This window comes from Lolium perenne, chromosome 6, assembly GCF_019359855.2.
Source record: "Lolium perenne isolate Kyuss_39 chromosome 6, Kyuss_2.0, whole genome shotgun sequence".
Taxonomy (NCBI): Eukaryota; Viridiplantae; Streptophyta; class Magnoliopsida; order Poales; family Poaceae; genus Lolium; species Lolium perenne.
Window position 1 is genome coordinate 147,634,954 of NC_067249.2, and position 19,124 is coordinate 147,654,077.

Below are 19,124 nucleotides of genomic sequence, written 5' to 3' on the forward strand. Positions count from 1 at the left end.
CAAATATCTTGCCTTCGGATCTGTGATAGAAAGTGTACCCTATAGTTTCCTTAGGGTATCCTATGAAGATGCATTTCTCCGCTTTGGGTTCTAGCTTGCCCGGTTGTAACTTTTTTACATAGGCTTCGCAACCCCAAACTTTAAGGAACGACAGCTTAGGTTTCTTATTAAACCATAATTCATACGGCGTCGTTTCAACGGATTTTGATGGTGCTCTATTTCAAGTGAATGCGGCTGTCTCTAATGCATAACTCCAAAATGATAACGGCAAATCAGTAAGAGACATCATAGAACAAACCATATCTAAGAGAGTTTGATTACGACGTTCGGACACACCGTTTCGTTGTGGTGTTCCCGGCGGTGTCAATTGTGAAAGTATTCCGCATTTCTTTAAATGCATGTCAAACTCATAACTCAGATATTCACCTCCGCGATCAGATCGCAGAAATTTAATCTTCTTGTTACGTTGATTTTCTACTTCACTTTGGAATTCCTTAAACTTCTCAAAAGTTTCGGATTTATGTTTCATGAAATAGATATACCCATATCTACTCAGATCATCTGTGAAGGTTATAACATAACGATAACCACCGCGCGATGCTACACTCATTGGTCCGCACACATCGGTATGTATGATTTCCAATAAGTCAGTAGCTCGCTCCATAATACCAGAGAATGGAGTCTTAGTCATTTTTCCCATTAGACATGCTTCGCATCTATCAAGTGACTCAAAGTCAAGTGATTCAAGTAATCCATCGGTATGGAGTTTCTTCATGCGTTTCACTCCAATATGACCAAGACGACAGTGCCACATATAAGTAGAATTATCATTCAATTTAATTCGCTTAGCATCAATGTTATGTATATGTGTATCACTACTACCGAGATCTAACAGAAATAAGCCATTCTTTTCAGGTGCTCGACCATAAAAGATATTATTCATAAAAATAGAACAACCATTATTCTCAGACTTGAATGAATAACCGTCTTGCATTAAACAAGATCCAGATATAATGTTCATGCTCAACGCGGGTACAAAATAACAATTATTTAGGCTTAAAACTAATCCCGAAGGTAGATGTAGAGGAAGTGTGCCGACAGCGATCACATCGACTTTGGATCCATTTCCAACGCGCATGGTCACTTCATCCTTTAGTAGTCTTCGTTTATTCTTTAGTTCCTGTTTCGAGTTACAAATATGAGCAACCGAACTAGTATCAAATACCCAGGTACTAGTATGAGAACTAGTAAGATAAACATCTATAACATGTATATCAGATATACCTTCTTTCTTCTTCTTGACAAGGCCGCTCTTCAGATCCGCCAAATAATTGGAGCAATTACGCTTCCAGTGCCCCTTCTCCTTGCAGTAATAGCACTCAGCATCAGGCTTAGGGCCAGTCTTAGGTTTGACAGGAGGCGTGGCAGCTTTCTTGCCACCCTTCTTGAATTTTCCCTTAGACTTGCCCTGTTTCTTGAAACTGGTGTTTTTGTTGACCATCAACACTTGGTGCTCTTTCTTGATTTCAATCTCAGCAGATTTCAGCATGGAGAAGAGTTCAGGTAACTCTTTGTTCATGTTCTGCATATTGTAGTTCATCACAAAGTTCTTGTATCTAGGTGGCAGTGATTGAAGGACACGATTAATCCCCAGTCTATTAGGAATCACTATTCCCAAGTCACTGAGTTTCTTCGCATGCCCGGTCATGGCGAGCATGTGCTCACTAACGGAGCTGCCTTCTTCCATCATGCAGCTGAAGAAGTGTTTCGATGCTTCATAGCATTCCACGGCCGCATGAGTTTCAAAGATAGTCTTCAACTCATTGATTAACTCATGTGGATCGTGGTGCTCAAAATGTTTTTGAAGATCGGCTTCCAGACTGCATAGGATGGCACACTGAACTTGAGAGTACCGAGTTTTCCGAGTCGCGTAAACATTCTTTACTTCATCGGTTTCAGTTTCTGCAGGAGGGTCACCTAGCGGTGCATCAAGCACATATTGCAGATTTCCGCCATTGAGGAAGATCCTCACATGACGGAACCAGTCGGTGAAGTTGCTACCGTTGCTCTTAAGCTTTTCTTTCTCTAGGAACTGGTTAAAATTGATTGGGGACGCCATATCTACAACATATTTGCAATAGTTTAGACTAATGTTTATGACAAATTGAGTTCAAATTTTAATTCAACATAATTAAAAACTAGGTGAACTCCCACTCAAAACAATATCCCTCGCATTGTCTTAGTGATCACACGAACCAAATCCACCACACCAAGTCCGATCATCACGAGACAAGATGTAACTTCAATGGCGAACACTCATAGTATTCATCATATCAATCATATGATTCATGCTCTACCTTTCGGTATCACGTGTTCCGAGACCATGTCTGTACATGCTAGGCTCGTCAAGGCCACCTTAGTATCCGCATGTGCAAAACTTTCTTGCACCCGTTGTATGCACTTGTTGAGTCTATCACACCCGATCATCATGAGATGCTTTGAAACGACAAGTCTTGGCAACAGTGCTACTAAGGATGAACACTTTATTATCTTGATATTTTAGTGAGAGGGATCATCTTATAATGCTACCATCGCGATCTAAGCAAAATAAGATGCATAAAAGGATTAACATCACATGCAGTTCATATGTGATATGATATGGCCCTTTTGTCTTTGCGCCTTTGACCTTCATCTCCAAAGCACGGACATGATCTCCATCAACAACGGGCATGATCTCCATCATCGTCGGTGAAGCACCAAGGTCAATGGCGCCGTCTTCATGATTGTCCTCCATGTAGCAACTATTACAACTACTTTGAAATACTACTCAACATGAAATTTAAAGACAACCATAAGGCTCCTGCCGGTTGCCACAATACAATAATGATCATCTCATACATAGTCATCATCACATTATGGCCATATCACATCACCAAACCCTGCAAAAACAAGTTAGACGTTCTCTAATTTGGTTTGCATATTTTACGTGGTTTAGGGTTTTCGAGTAAGATCCAATCTACCTACGAACATGAACCACAACGGTGATACTAGTGTTGTCAATAGAAGAGTAAATTGAATCTTCACTATAGTAGGAGATACAGACACCCGCAAAGCCACTTATGCAATACAAGTTGCATGTCGAGCGTGGAGCAAATCTCATGAACGCGGTCATGTAAAGTTAGCCCGAGCCGCTTCATCCCACTATGCCACAAAGATGCAAAGTACTCAAACTAAAGATAACAAAAGCATCAACGCCCACAAAACCATTGTGTTCTACTCGTGCAACCATCTATGCATAGACACGGCTCTGATACCATTGAAGGATAACGTAGCATAGAAAACAAAAAATTTCCTACCGCGAACACGAAATCCAAGCCAAGATGCAATCTAGAAGACGGTAGCAACGAGGGGATTATCGAGTCTCACCCTTGAAGAGATTCCAAAGCCTACAAGATGAGGCTCTTGTTGCTGCGGTAGACGATCACTTGCCGCTTGCAAAAGCGCGTAGAAGATCTTGATCACGGCGCCACGAACGGGCAGCACCTCCGTACTCGGTCACACGTTCGGTTGTTGATGAAGACGACGTCCACCTCCCCGTTCCAGCGGGCAGCGGAAGTAGTAGCTCCTCTTGAATCCGACAACACGACGGCGTGGTGTTGGTGGTGGTGGAGAAACCCGGCGGAGCTTCGCTAAGCGTGCGGGATGTGGTGGAGGAGAGAGGGCCGCTAGGGTTTGGGAGAGGGGGGCGCCGGCCACTAAGGGGTGCGGCCACCTTGTGGTCTTTGGGTGGCCGGCCCCCTCCCCTTGGCCCCTCATTATATAGGTGGAAGCCCCAAGTGTTGGACTACAAGTCTCCGAATAAGACCCGAACCAAAAACCTTCCATGTGATAGGGAAACCTACCCAAGGTGGGAATCCCACTTGGGTGGGATTCCCCCCTTCCATGTGGGGGGGTGGCCGGCCCCCATAGGGGAGTCCACTTGGGACTCCTCCCCCTTAGGGTTGGCCAGCCATGGGAGGTGGAGTCCCTCCGGGACTCCGCCTTCCTTAGTGGTTTCTTCCGGACTTTTCTAGAACCTTCTAGAACCTTCCATAGAACCTTCTGGATCATTTTAAATCACATAAAATGACTTCCTATATATGAATCTTATTCTCCGGACCATTCCGGAACTCCTCGTGATGTCCGGGATCTCATCCGGGACTCCGAACAAATATTCGAACTCCATTCCATATTCAAGTTCTACCATTTCAACATCCAACTTTAAGTGTGTCACCCTACGGTTCGCGAACTATGCGGACATGGTTGAGTACTCACTCCGACCAATAACCAATAGCGGGATCTGGAGATCCATAATGGCTCCCACATATTCAACGATGACTTAGTGATCGAATGAACCATTCACATACGATACCAATTCCCTTTGTCACGTGATATTTTACTTGTCCGAGGTTTGATCATCGGTATCACTCTATACCTTGTTCAACCTCGTCTCCTGACAAGTACTCTTTACTCGTACCGTGGTATGTGGTCTCTTATGAACTTATTCATATGCTTGCAAGACATTAGACGACATTCCACCGAGAGGGCCCAGAGTATATCTATCCGTCATCGGGATGGACAAATCCCACTGTTGATCCATATGCCTCAACTCATACTTTCCGGATACTTAATCCCACCTTTATAACCACCCATTTACGCAGTGGCGTTTGATGTAATCAAAGTACCTTTCCAGTATAAGTGATTTACATGATCTCATGGTCATAAGGACTAGGTAACTATGTATCGAAAGCTTATAGCAAATAACTTAATGACGTGATCTTATCCTACGCTTAATTGGGTGTGTCCATTACATCATTCATATAATGATATAACCTTGTCATTAATAACATCCAATGTACATGATTATGAAACTAATCATCTATTAATCAACAAGCTAGTTAAGAGGCTTACTAGGGACTCATTTGTTTGTTTACATAACACACATGTATCAATGTTTCGGTTAATACAATTATAGCATGGTATATAAACATTTATCATAAACATAAAGATATATAATAACCACTTTTATTATTGCCTCTCTGGCATATCTCCAACAATACTCCCATCAGGAAAGCAATATAAGTCATCCGCTGACTCAATAAAATGTGCTATTCCAACAGCCGAATAAGCACTCGACAATATATTCTCAGAGCGCCAAAGTCGCGAATAAATCTCTGAATGCCGCAAAATTTGCGAAGGTAAGACCCCAGATCCGTTCTATGTAGCGTGGCGCCGTCTTTGACGTCGGTTTGCTACTTTTTTCCGTATCAACAGATACGAAGAAAAATCCTAACAGACGCGTTAGGTACCCGATAAATATGACTGGGACTCGACAGAATGGTAAGACCTTAAGCGGCACCTGTCGAAGTTTACACCAGTATCCCGAGATCATGTCCAGGGACGTGATCTTGAAGTAGGTTTTTGCGGATTGCCACTAGAGCAGTTAACTAGTACCTGATCCGTCAGATGAACTAGCCCCAACTACCATTATCCCTGTAAAATATAGAAATTCGTATACAAAGATATGTGTGAAAATTCGGAGTTGTCGAATGAATATAAAGGTGGAGATTTTCCATGACTCTGCGATTCAAGCAAAATCTCGGGGGCTACTGACATAGGCATACCCAATGGGCCTGCCGAAAGTGGTACCCGGGGTTTAATGAAGGCCCACGACCCGAAGAATAAGAAGATTCGGAAGCCCAAGATATTATTAAGGAAAGTTAGAGTTGTAATATAAGTCATCGTTTGTAATCTTGCGGGATGGGTTAGAAACCCTCCCGGACTCTGTAAACTTGTGTATCATGAATCCCTCGGCTCCGCCTCCTATATAAGGGGGAGTCGAGGGACAAAGAAAGGAATCGAATCTACTGTCAACACAACCCTAGTCTTTACATTGTCGAGCACTTTTCGGCTGAAACCTTCGAGATCTACTTGCCCTCTACATCCAACAAAACCCTAGTCTACAATCCGTAGGCATTGATAAGTTAATCCCTTGTCAACAGGGTCAAATTTTCTTATTAATTTGGCACTGGACCATGGCTCCCTCTTTTGGGCTACACCTGAGCGTACCCGACAGATCGTCAGATTCCAGGATCGCTCATGCCAAGTCCGTGAGTTCCTTGAGTTCTGCACTAAAACGTTGTCCATGGTTTATAATTCCATGTTTCCTCGGAATGTTCAACCTAAAACCCTTTCTGAGCTGATGGAGAAATTTAAGGACTCGCACAAAATCCACGGTTTTGTAAGAGCTCAACTAGTAGCTGGCGCCAAGTTTGCCCTTATTATGCTTCAAATCTGCCACTCCAAACTTGATATGACAAAGGTGGTGGAAACTGTCCATACCAAGCTGAGGCGACGACGAAGAGGTGTCGATAAAATCGATGCAGTGGTTACCCCAGTAGCTGAAGAGATAATTAATGACTTTCTTCGGATGGATGCCGACTTTTTTGCAGATGGCCATTATGCCGATTTTCTGGGTGCTTCTGCCGAAGAAGATAAAATAAACATTGACGATATATTAGGTCACCACTAGATTTATTCTTTCGGTAGGTAGCTTATGTTGTCGAAAGAATTTGTAACTTGCTGTATATATTTTGTAGACAAAGGATATGTATTTTTCTGTTCTCTAGCCCCCGAGTGTTTCGGTAGCTAATGTCTATATTTTTATTTGTGTTTGCGAGGTTTTTAAACCAAAGCAAATAAATTTTTATTGAGTGTATACTGTATTTGCGGGTAGGAGCCCCCGAGCGTATCGTTGACCTGTAGTTATCTTTTTGTTTGACGAACTATTTTTATGCCAAGGTGAATAACTGTATTGCGCAGGGAAGTTATATATTTTGTTTATGAGCCCCCGGGACTGTCGACGAGAAAAATATAGGTCATCAATATCTTTATTATATTGCAGCACCGCGAGCCCGCCTCATTAAAAACCTTTTCAGCCCCACTCGGTGCCCTGAAAAGGAAAAGAGTGCGTCTGGAAACTCGCGGGCGTTTCAGTACATTGTATGTTTACAAGGAAGACTATATTTCGACTCTAGGCATAGAAACGCCTGAGTTGCGCCACGTTCCAAGGATTTGGCTCGGCGACTCCTGTCTTCTTGTCCTTGATTCTGTATGCTCCTCCTTCGATTACTTCTGTGACGATGTAAGGGCCGAGCCACGGTGACTCGAGTTTCTCATGGCTTTTTTGTGTGAGCCGAAGAACTAAGTCGCCTACCTGGAAGGATCTTGGTCGCAAACGTCGACTGTGGTAATTTTTCAAGTCCTGCTGGTACTTGGTAACTCGGGATAATACTTCGTCGCGAGCTTCATCGAGTGCATCGACATCGTCCTCCAAAGCTTTTCTTGAAGCTTCTTCCTCATATTCCGTTACTCTTGGAGAGTTATGCTCTATTTCTATCGGCAGTACGGCCTCCGCTCCATGGACCAGAAAGAACGAAGTTTCCTGTGTCGTTGTATTTGGTGTTGTTCGAATACTCCATAACATACTGGGCAACTCCTCTGGCCAGGTGTGTCGAGCTTTTTTCAATGGTGCTAGCAGACGTTTCTTGATACCATTGCATATGGTACTGTTGGCTTTCTCGACTTGACCATTGGTATGCGGGTGCGCAACGGAGGCAAAGTGTAATTTGATGCCTACCTCTGCGCAATATGCCTTGAATTCATTGGATGTGAAATTACTACCATTGTCCGTGACGATGCTGTTAGGGACTCCAAATCGAAAAACGATACTTTTCATGAACTTGACTGTTGATGCCGCATCTGGTGAATTTATCGACTTTGCTTCTATCCACTTCGTGAACTTGTCGACAGCTACGAGCATATATATACTTGTATCCTCCTAGCGAAGCTTTGTGCAATTTTCCCACCATATCAAGGCCCCACTGAGCGAAAGGCCATGACAACGGTATTGGCATTAACTCTGCTGCCGGAGAATGAGGTTTGGCGGCAAACCTTTGGCACGCGTCACAAGTGCGTACTATGTCCTTGGCATCCTCAATTGCTGTTAACCAATAGAACCCTACTCTGAAAACCTTGGCTGCTATAGCTCGACTGCTTGCGTGGTGTCCGCACACTCCTTCGTGTACATCCTTCAGAATTAACCTCCCTTGCTCACGTGTGACACATCGTTGTAATACTCCCGAGATACTTCGTTTATACAGCTCTCCTTTTATCACAGTAAAGGCTTTGGACCGCCTGATAACTCGCCTTGCTTCAACTGGATCATCGGGTAGTTCCTTTCTCGTAATATATGCTATATACGTCTGCATCCATGGAATCTGTATCATCATCACTACCTCAGGTTCATCCTCTTCTCCTGATGGTATTTCTTTAGCCCCCGAGGGTTTCTCTTTCTTCTCCTTCTTCTGCTGTTTCTTCGCCTTGGTGGATCTCTCAGATATCTCTTCCCAGAACACACCAGGTGGTATTGCGAGACATTGCGACCCAAAGTTTGCAAGAACATCGGCTTCGTCATTACTTAGCCTGCTGATGTGATTCACCTCGCACCCGTCAAACAACTTCTCGAGCTCGTTATACACCTCCTTGTATGCTATCATACTGTCATTGACTGCGTCGCATTGATTCGTGACTTGTTGAGCCACCAATTGCGAGTCGCCAAAGATTTTTAATCGAGTTGCACCACAAGCTTTTGCCATCTTCATCCCATGTATAAGAGCTTCGTATTCTGCCTCGTTGTTAGACGCGTTTGGAAACGTCATCCGTGAAACATACTTCATTTTATCGCCTTGTGGTGATATTAGTATCACGCCTGCTCCAGCCCCCTCCAATCTCTTGGACCCGTCGAAGTTCATAGTCCAAGTTCTCGATAAATCCGGGGGTCCCGTATTTTGTAGCTCCATCCACTCTGCAATAAAATCTGGTAATATTTGCGACTTTATTGCCTTTCTCTTTTCATATGTGATGTCCCGAGGGGAAAGCTCTATTCCCCAAAGGGAGACACGACCCGTAGCCTCTGGATTGTTTAATATATTGGACAAATGTCGTCGTGGTGAACAGACAGATGCCATAGGATGGCTTAAATTGGGGCCGAATGGACGCTAGAGGATTCGGGGGAGGGTTTGCGATCAGATGGGATGAACTTCCGGATGCTTTCCTCAAGAACACAACCAAAGGCCGGTATGCAAGAAGAGAGACAAGAGGAAGAACTCTTTACTAGATCGCTTGCTTCATTGATCTCAACCTGATTACAAGTGCTTGGATACAAGTTCTATCGTCTAATCTCCTCTGTGGACACGCGCCTGTATGAGGCAGTACCCCCTCTCCTTATATAGGGGAGAGGGTGGCTTACAGAACAAGAAACCCTAATGGCATCTTTGACTGGACAAACTACTTTACAAAGCTACTTTAATCATAGATGACGCCGGAGTCTTCTTTAATCAGGGACGCTGACGTCCTCTGGCTTCTTTCAGCGTCATCTCTCTCTTTGGCGCCAGGGCTCTGATTAAAGCCGCTTTGCTTAGCTCATCCTTGTCTTCTTGCTCTGAAGAGAATCTTTGACCAGTCCCGCCGACAGGCCCTTCTCTCCGGTATCTTCTTTACCGGGTTCCGACATACCCCCTTGGGGATACCGGCTTAGCTTCACTTAGCCCAAACTCTTACCTTTGTGTTCCGGTAAGAATATTAAACCGGTATCTCGATGGCTCGAACCATCCGGTTTGGCATGCCTTTGGCGTACCGGGGGTAATCCCCCCAACATTAGTCCCCGAAGCTGGTATAGTCTGGCGGATTCTATCCTACAGACCATGCCAGGTTTTTATCTTTTTAGGATACCGGTTTAATCTCTCCGGTTTCAAACTTGGATCTGGCATCTTTGCCCTTATCTCTCTTTGCAAGGCATCCCCCGGCATCTCTTTTCTCTGGTATCATTCGCATTTACTCTTTCCTCGGCGAAGTCGAGAATATTTCGGGCCCCGCGCCTGTCAGTGACATGCGCACTGTTAACTGGCGCGCTAGTGTCAGTTGTCACTTCGCTTCGACTCCCGCGCGTTCATTAAATGCACCACTGCGGATCCCACTAGCCACTTCGGATCTTGTTGTGCTTCCGTGTGGCTTCTTATTTTTTCGCGTGTACTTCCTCGCCACGTGGCGGCCCGTGGTGCGAACCGTCGCGGGCCGCGAGGCGAACCGCCGCGGCCCGGCGGTTTTCGGCCCACCTTCTCTCTTCTTTATAAGGAGAACTGCCCTTTCTTCTTCCTCTTCTTGCATTCCCCAACCTTCGCGCACAGTACTCCTCGCCTTCTGCGCCTTCGACGCTCTTCGTCCGCCGTCGTTCGCTTGAGCTCTGTCGCCTGGCGAACTCACGCCGCGTTTCTGCCAGACCTCGCCGTGCGGAAATCTTCCGCAGCACCTCCGTCGCGCCCGCAGCATTCTTGCTTCTTCGCGTCCTTCTCCGCTTCACCGTCGACGGTGCTCGTCGGCGACAGTAGGTCCGCTCCTTCGCCGGCGAACGTCTTCCCCAGCGACTGCGCCGCTCGAGGTTAGTGCCAATCTCACTTTGCTTGCCATTTTCTTGTTTTCTAGATCTTGGGTCGATAGTGTTCTTATTTCCTCTTTTTCTTTGATTTTCTTCTTACTCGTAGATCTTCGCGCGGGGTTCAACTGTGGGATTTCTGTTTTTTCGCCTCCAAACCAATGTCCAGCGAGGAATCTTCCTCTGCTTCTTCTTCTTCCTCCTCCGGTAGCCGGCGTAGACAATCTTCCGGTGGATCTACGGCTTCAGATCCGATGGATACCGATTCCGGCAACCAGCAGGGATCCGGTAGCCGCCAAGAATCCGGTAGCCACCTAGAATCCGGTAGCTCTAGCGAAGCATCCGGCGTAGAGCCCTCCCCCATCACTCGTGGAGCCTGGATGGGCTCCAATGTTACCGAATACGAGATCGATTGGCTATACCGGTCCCGCAGGATTCCGGAAGGAGTAACCTGCCAGCTTCCCGGTGATGAAATTGAACCGGAGCCCCAGCCCGGTGAACATGTTGTTTTCCTTGCTCATTTTGAGCGTGGCTTCGGCCTTCCTGCCTCGCCTTTTTTCCGGGAGTTCTTAGATTTCTATGAACTCCAACCTCACCACCTTCCTGGCAATGCCATCTTTTACCTTTCCTGCTATGCCACCTTCATGGAGGCCTACATCGGCATTCGTCCCACTCGTGAGACGTTTGCTCGCTTCTTTTCTCTGCGGATTAATTCCGTTCAGGGCAAGGAAATTCCTAAGCCCAAGCCGCCTGTGGAGTGCGGGTCCTGCATCGTTGGCTCCCGCCAGGGGAGCCCTTTCTTTAAGTTTACTGGCCTCGAGTCCTGTCGCGCCTGGCAAGGAACTTTCTTCTACGTGAAGAACAACGGCCGCGCAAATCTCATTGATCTTCCGCCGTTCAAGGTGGGGCCTCCCAGTAGAGCCAACTGGAGCTATAACCCGAAGACGGATCATACCGAAACCAACCGGGTGGTACGCTTCATGGCCACTTTGAAGAAGGAGACCAACATCTGCTCGGATGATATCATCCGCACTTTTATTTCGCGCCGGGTGCTTCCTCTCAAGCGCCGGATGCATAGGATGAGCGAGATGTACGGTCCTGGCGATCCCACCAAGATCACAGGCCGTCCCCTTAGCAAGAAGGACGTCGTCCGCAAGGCTAGGCAGATCTGCCAAACTGCCATGCCGTTTGACTGGGAATGGGGCCTCCTTCCCCTCAGCACTACTAACCCTCCGACCCAAGAAGTAAGAGATTACGCAATTAGGGTCGGTTTTGCCGGTAACTTTTTTGCTCTTGTTAACCCTCTTTTTTCGTGTTTCAGGCCAAGGACCGCTTCCCCCTCATTCAAGCAGAGCGGCGTGGGATCTGCGTGAAGCGTGCCCTTGACTCCGTCGACCCGGATCCTTACATTTTTTGGAAGGATCTGAAGATGGGCAAGACCCCAGCCTCGCGCCTTGGCAGGTCTCCGCCGAAGCCAACCGGTTCTTCGGATGATCTGACCATGTTTGAGGTATTTTTCTTTTCCGGTTTCTTCTTCTTTTTTCATTGTTGCTTTTTCGCGAATCGCTTCTTAGCCATTTTTAACTTATAGGTCCACGAGCACGTGCCGCCCTTGCGCGCCGAGGCCGGCTCCGAGTTTGTGGACAAACTCATGGCCCAGGGCCAAAAGAACAAGATGCCGGCATCTGATGCCGGTTCCAGTCAGGCCCCTCCCTCCAAGCGCTTCCGGACTGAGCCCTTGGGGGAGAAGGAAGTGGGCATGCATCGCTACGGGCGCAAACAGATGCCGACTGCCTCCGGGTAAGTTTCTTGTTTTCTTGCTTGCCTCTTTTTGCCAAGTTCTTTTTCCGGTTGCTTTTCTCCAACTGTTTTTCTTTCTTTTTCTCAGCCCTGCGCTCAAGCTTGGCTCAAGGCCAGCGGGCTCTGAAGGTTCCGCAAGGACCTCAACCCCTCCTCCTCGCTCAAGCCCGGCACCATTTGGTGCCGGCAACATCTCTGCCTCCCCTTTGGGGGGCACAACAAGTTACACCGCCAGAACACCGCACGGAGGAGGATCTTTCCTTCCTTCCAGAGAACCAGGATACCGGCGCCAGCAACATCGGCGCCGAGGAAGAAGCTGCCGGGCTGGCGGAGCCTTCGGCTCCTCCCGTCCTTGAAAAGAAGACAACTTCCGCGCTGGAACTTCCGCGCCGGAAAGTTCCAACCTGGGTGACGCGCCTAGCGCTCCCCCTTCTCCACGAACTGCTCTAATGCCACCGCCAGATGCTCCTCGCATCAAACCCTCCGGGGCTGCTCCAACTGCGCCGCCGCCCAAGATCTTCAAGCTTATCAAGGGGAAGGCGACGGCCTCCAACGCCCCTTCCGGCGGCCAGCAGCCCCTGGTGCTGCACGTCTCCAAGGCCGCCAGTGCTGCTAGCAAGAAGGCCACCGGCCTGCTTGGCCGTATCACTGAGTTCCAGCGTAGGGGCCGGGAGCTGGGGCATCTGCTGCCCTACGCCCAGAAGTGGAACGCCGCAGATATGACTCCGGCGACCCGCGGTATGGGCAAGGACAGGCTGCCGGCACCTGACCCTGTTGGGGACCGGTCTTCCGAGGAGCACTTCATGCGGCTTCGCTACACCGTGAAGGAGCTCGACAGCGCGTGGTATGATGCCACGAACAACTTGATGGTACGCTTTACTAAGTTTTTTCAACTTTTACCGGTTTCCTTGCTTCCGGATTTTTTCTATCTTTTCTTTAGTTTCATGCCGGTTCCTCTCTTGTCTATCTTCCCAGTCCCCGAGTTTTGTGGTGAGAGCGCAGCTTTTAGCACAAAACTTTAACCTAAAAACTTAGCGTGAAACCGGTACTGCCAGTCCCCGAGTTTCGGGTTAAGAACCTTGTTCTTAGCGCAAAACTTAGGTTAAAACACGCGAAACTAGCACTACCAGTCCCCGAGTTTCGGGTTAAGAACCTTGTTCTTAGCGCAATACTTAGGTTAAAAACGCGCGAAACTAGCACTGCCAGTCCCCGAGTTTCGGGTTAAGAACCTTGTTCTTAGCGCAAAACTTAGGTTAAAAACGCGCGAAACTAGCACTGCCAGTCCCCGAGTTTCGGGTTAAGAACCTTGTTCTTAGCGCAAAACTTAGCTAATCTCTTTTTCTTGAGCAGCTCACGGCTGACGCTCGGAAGGTCCTCTTTGAGGAGCTTCTATGGGAACATCGGGACCTCGCTGAGGCACATGATAAGTGCCAAGGTAAGTTTTTGTACCACCGGCATCTTCTTACCGGAAACCTTTTTTCCTCCTAACATTTATAATTTTTGCTTAACAGTGATCCCGGAAGCTTCCATTGAGGCTCTCAAGGAGCAGCTCGCCGCCGCCCAACGTACAATTTTCCCTCTTTCCTGTTAGCTTGGTTTTCTTTTCATCTTAACCAGCACAATTTTGTTAACATCTTCTTTTCCGGGTTTCAGGGGAGAAGGACTAGCTCATCCGGCAGCATCAGGAGGAGCTGAGCGCCCAAAAGACCAGCTACCAGGAGCTCAAGTCCCAGTTCATCCAGCTGGGGCTTGATCATGCTAAGGCTTTCAAAGATGCTGAAGCTGATGCAGCGGCCAAGATGCATGAGGCTCTTGAAGATGCCGGCAACGCCAACATGGTGTTGCAAGCTGAGCTGGAGGAGCTGGCAAAAGCCCGGAAGGCTGCCGAGGAAAAAGCTGCACGGCTGGAGGCGGAGCAGAAGGAGTACAACCGGCTGGTCGCGCAAACTGACGCACACGCCTACCGTAAGTCCTTTCCTTTTGCACTTTCCGATTACTGCCCACAAGCCTTTTTTCTTCCGATCGCATTTTCTTTTCGTTATCTTTCCTTCCGGTTGCCTTTTCTTCCGGATTCCTTTCCTTAGCCTTTTTCTTTCTTTGCACAGGCCTCTTCCCGGACTCTCAGAGGTTTGCTGTCAAGAAGGTTGACGAGCACCGCACTGCCCAGGGCCAAGAGAATCTTGGCGTGCCATGGACCCCCTATGACCATCTGGTCGCGCTGAGCGCGCGGGTGTCTCATATGCGCGCCATAGATCGCAACCTGTCTGACATTCCTGATGTAGCTACCCAGCTCTTCAGGACTCTGTGGCCTGGCGAGGAGGTGCCGGATACTTTCTCACTGATCAGCGACCGCCTTAAGGGCGCCGGCAAGAGGATCCGCGAGTGGCAGTGCTCTGCTGCCCGCGCTGGAGCAGACTCTGCCCTCCACGTCGCTTGCTCATGGTATCCGGAGCTGAACTTGGATGCCCTCACCGGAGTGCGCGAAGGCGCGGAAACCGATCTGGACCCGATTCTTACCGCTAAGCGGCAGGATCGCGCGTACCATATCGCGGAGTACGCTGACATGCGCACCTTCATCCCTCCCCCTCCTGACGTCCAAGATTATCTCGACGAGGAGGAGGATGAAGCCGAGGAGGAGCCTCTAGGCGATGCCGGTGCTGGCGATGCCCCTCCTGAAGCCCCCGCTGCCTGATCATCCACTTGCTTGAAAATTTACCTGTGTTATGCTCTTTGGTCCTGCTTATCTCAAAACAATGTCCCGTTAAATTCTACCCCGGTATGCCGGGGTTTATGATGTAAAACTCTAAGTTCGCTTTTGGTTGCCGTACAACAGTTTATGCTGGTAAGTTATACTGATAGTCAATCATCTTAAGTTTGCCTTAGTATAATTGCTTTTGGTTTTGCTTTTATCCTGCACTGCAAAGATTTCCAAATTGTTTCCGCATCCAATTCGATGCACACTTGGTTCTTTTGCCTTGGCTCTGCCTGCCTTCTCTGGGCGTTCTTTGGCGTATGAGCACAAGGTTCTTTCACAAAACAAGCATTTTCTTGAACTTAGAAATAACTTCGAAATTTTGCCAAAAACCGGTTTAACCGGGGTTAGTTAAATTTTTCCGGATTGTTTGTTCCCACTCTCTCTCTTCGCGGTTCGCGTGCTTAGTTGCTACCGGTTTATCTTGCTTGCCATGAAGCCGGTTTGCGGACAGCAGCAGAGTCGAAGACTCCGGTAGGTTTAGCACGCTACTAAACCGAAAAGAAAAAATGTTCGCCAAGCAACCGGTGAACTGAAAAAATAAACATGTTGCATGCAACTTAGGTTGGGGTAGTCCCCGAGATTCATTTGAGGTTCCGACATCTTTTATTCATAGCATGTAAGGTACAAAAAGGAACTTCTTACTCCACAACTTCAAGAGTAGAAAGGACGCAACAAAGCTACGTTCCATGGACGCTTGCTCTCCTCTCCGGACCTGTCCGCCTTTCCTTTTTTCCACTCCTGTGCATCGATCAAGTAGTATGCATCATTGTGAAGCACTTTGCTTACAATGAAGGGACCTTCCCATGGTGGTGAGAGCTTATGCCGGCCTTCAGTGCGCTGCACTAGGCGTAGCACCAGATCTCCTTCCCGGAAAACTCTCGGGTTAACCTTCCGGCTATGATAGCGTCTGAGATTTTGCTGGTAAATGGCTGTTCTTGCCAAAGCCAGCTCTCTTGCTTCTTCTAGCAAGTCCACATCATTTTCTCTGGCCTCTTTGACCTCTTGCTCAGTATAGAGCTGTACCCTTGGTGAATCATGAATGATGTCAGTTGGTATGATCGCTACACTCCGTATACCATGAAGAATGGAGTGTACCCAGTGGACCGGTTTGGAGTTGTTCTTATGCTCCACAACACTGATGGTAGCTCATCAAGCCAATGCCCCGGTGACTTTTCTACCACCTCAACGAGCCTTGGTTTGATACCGGAAAGTACCAAAGCATTCATTCTTTCCACTTGACCATTGCCTTGTGGGTGTGCCACTGAGCACAAATCCAACCGGATGTTGTTGTCCTCACAAAACCTTTTGAACTCACCTTGAGCAAAGTTGGTTCCATTATCAGTGATGATGCTGTGCGGGTATCCATACCGCAAAATGACATCTTTTAAGAACTTCACCGCTGTATGCCCATCACATTTTGCGATAGGTTTCACTTCTAGCCATTTGGTGAATTTATCCACCATAACCAAGATGTGAGTCATGCTGCTCCTTGCAGTTTTGAATGGGCCGACCATATCGAGGCACCAAACGGCAAACGGCCATGTTAATGGTATTGTTTTTAAACCGGACGCTGGGGTATGATTTTGCTTGGCGTACCTCTGGCACCTGTTGCATTTTCTTACTAAATCCTCAGCGTTTTCCAAAGCAGTGGGCCAATAAAACCCATGCCGGAATACTTTTGCTACCAGCGCCCTTGATGAAGCATGATGCCCACATTCTCCTTGGTGAATCTCCTCAAGCATTTCTTTCCCTTCTTCCGGTTCCACACATCTTTGAAGGACACCGGTGATGCTTCTCTTGTACACCTCACCATTGATGAATGTATATGCTTTGGACCTTCTTTGGATTCTCCTTGATTCGTTTTCGTCATCCGGCAAGGTGCCGTTGATCAGGAATTCCTTAATAGGTTTAACCCACGATGGTGTCTCTCGAACCAAAAACACCGGTGCATCTATCTCCATGCTATCTACCAGCATCGTTTCTTCCTGTACGGCTGCAGCAGTCCCCGAGCTTGCCGGAGCAGTCCCCGAGTTTCCTTCATCGATATCCATGGGTACTACATGCGATTCCGGTACGAAAATTGATTCCGATTCCGGGCTTGGTTTGATCGATGGTACTCTTAAGTGAGCTAAAGCTATTCCGGGAGGAATTTCTTAACTGGATGAGCCCAGCTTGGACAAAGCATCCGCGGCTTCATTTTCTGCGCGCGGCACATGGTGAAACTCACACCCTTCGAAGAATCCGGCAATCTTTTGCACGTGAAACCGGTACGAGGCCATGTTGGCATCTTTTGCATCCCAATCCCCAGAACACTGCTGTACCACAAGATCTGAATCTCCATAGCAAATGATCCGGTGCGCACCGATTTCTTTTGCGACCTTTAATCCATGGATCAAGGCCTCATATTCAGCGACATTATTCGATGCCCTGAAATGCACTTGCAAAACATACCGGAGGTGATCTCCTTTTGGCGAGGTAAGCACCACACCAGCACCTAGACCCTCTTTGAGTTTGGATCCATCAAAGTGCATTTTCTAGTATTCTATCTTCTGATCTGGCGGTTTGTATTGCATCTCCGCCCAATCGACGAGGAAGTCAGCCAAAGCCTGTGATTTTATGGCATCTCTTCTTTCGTACGCTGGTACATATGGTGATATCTGGATTGCCCACTTTGCAATCCTGCCGCTAGCGTCCTTGTTGCACATGATATCGGAGATTGGTGCTTCACTCACCACCTTCATAGGATGTTCTTCAAAGTAATGCTTGAGTTTTGTGGCGGCCATGTACACGCCATAAGTCATCTTTTGGAAGTGAGGGTAGTTTTGTTTTGAGAGGGAGAGCACCTCGCTCATGTAGTATACCGGCCTCTGGACGGTTTTTCCTTCCTCTTCTCTTTCAACCACAACCACTACGCTCACAACCCGGTTTGTTGCTGCTATGTATAATAGCATAGGCTCTCTTTCTAGAGGTGAAGCCAGTATAGGTGCTGTGGCCAGCATTGTTTTCAGTTCTTTAAACGTCATGCGTCCATTTCGAGGGGTCCAGACGAACGTATCGGATTTTTTCATTAGAGCGTATAATGGTAAAGCTTTCTCTCCTAGCCTGCTTACGAACCGGCTTAGCGATGCCAAGCTTCCGGTAAATTTTTGCACATCTTTTAGTTCTCGTGGGATAGTCATTCTTTCTATTGCCCGGATTTTTACCGGATTGACTTCAATGCCCCGACGACACAAGGAAACCGAGCAACTTGCCGGCAGGGACACCGAAAGTGCATTTTGCCGGATTAAGCTTCATCCGAAACCGTCTTAGGTTATCGAATGTTTGCCGGATGTCATCGATTAAGGTGTTCTTTACCTTAGTTTTTATCACAATGTCGTCTACATAGACTTGCACATTCTTTCCGATTTGATCAAACAAGCATTTTTGCATACAGCGCTGGTACGTTGCACCAGCGTTGCGCAAACCAAAGGGCATAGTGACATAGCAATAAGCCCCATGCGGGGTAATGAACGCAGTTTTTATTTGATCTTCCTTTTTCAAGGGAATTTGGTGGAAACCGGAATACGCATCCAGGAAGGACAACAACTCACACCCAGCAGTTGAATCAATCACTTGATCGATCCGTGGCAAAGGAAAAGGATCTCTTGGGCAAGCCTTGTTTAGGTTGGTGTAGTCGATGCACATGCGCCATACCTTTGGAGCTTTTGCCTCCAGGTTCTCATCTTTTTTCTTTTCGACCATTACCGGATTGGCCAGCCACTCTGTGTGCGTGACCTCCACAATGAATCCAGCAACGAGCAGTTTGGTCACTTCTTCTCCAATAATCTTCCTCCTATCTTCAGCGAACCGGCACAAGGGTTGCCGCACCGGCTTGGCGTCTTTCCGGACATTTAAAGAGTGCTCAGCCAGCTCCCTCGGAACACCCACCAAGTCATCAGTTGACCAGGCAAAGATATTCCGATTCTCACGGAGGAAGCTGACGAGCGCGTTTTCCTATGCTTGATCGAGCCCGGCACTGATGCGAACGGTGCACTCTGG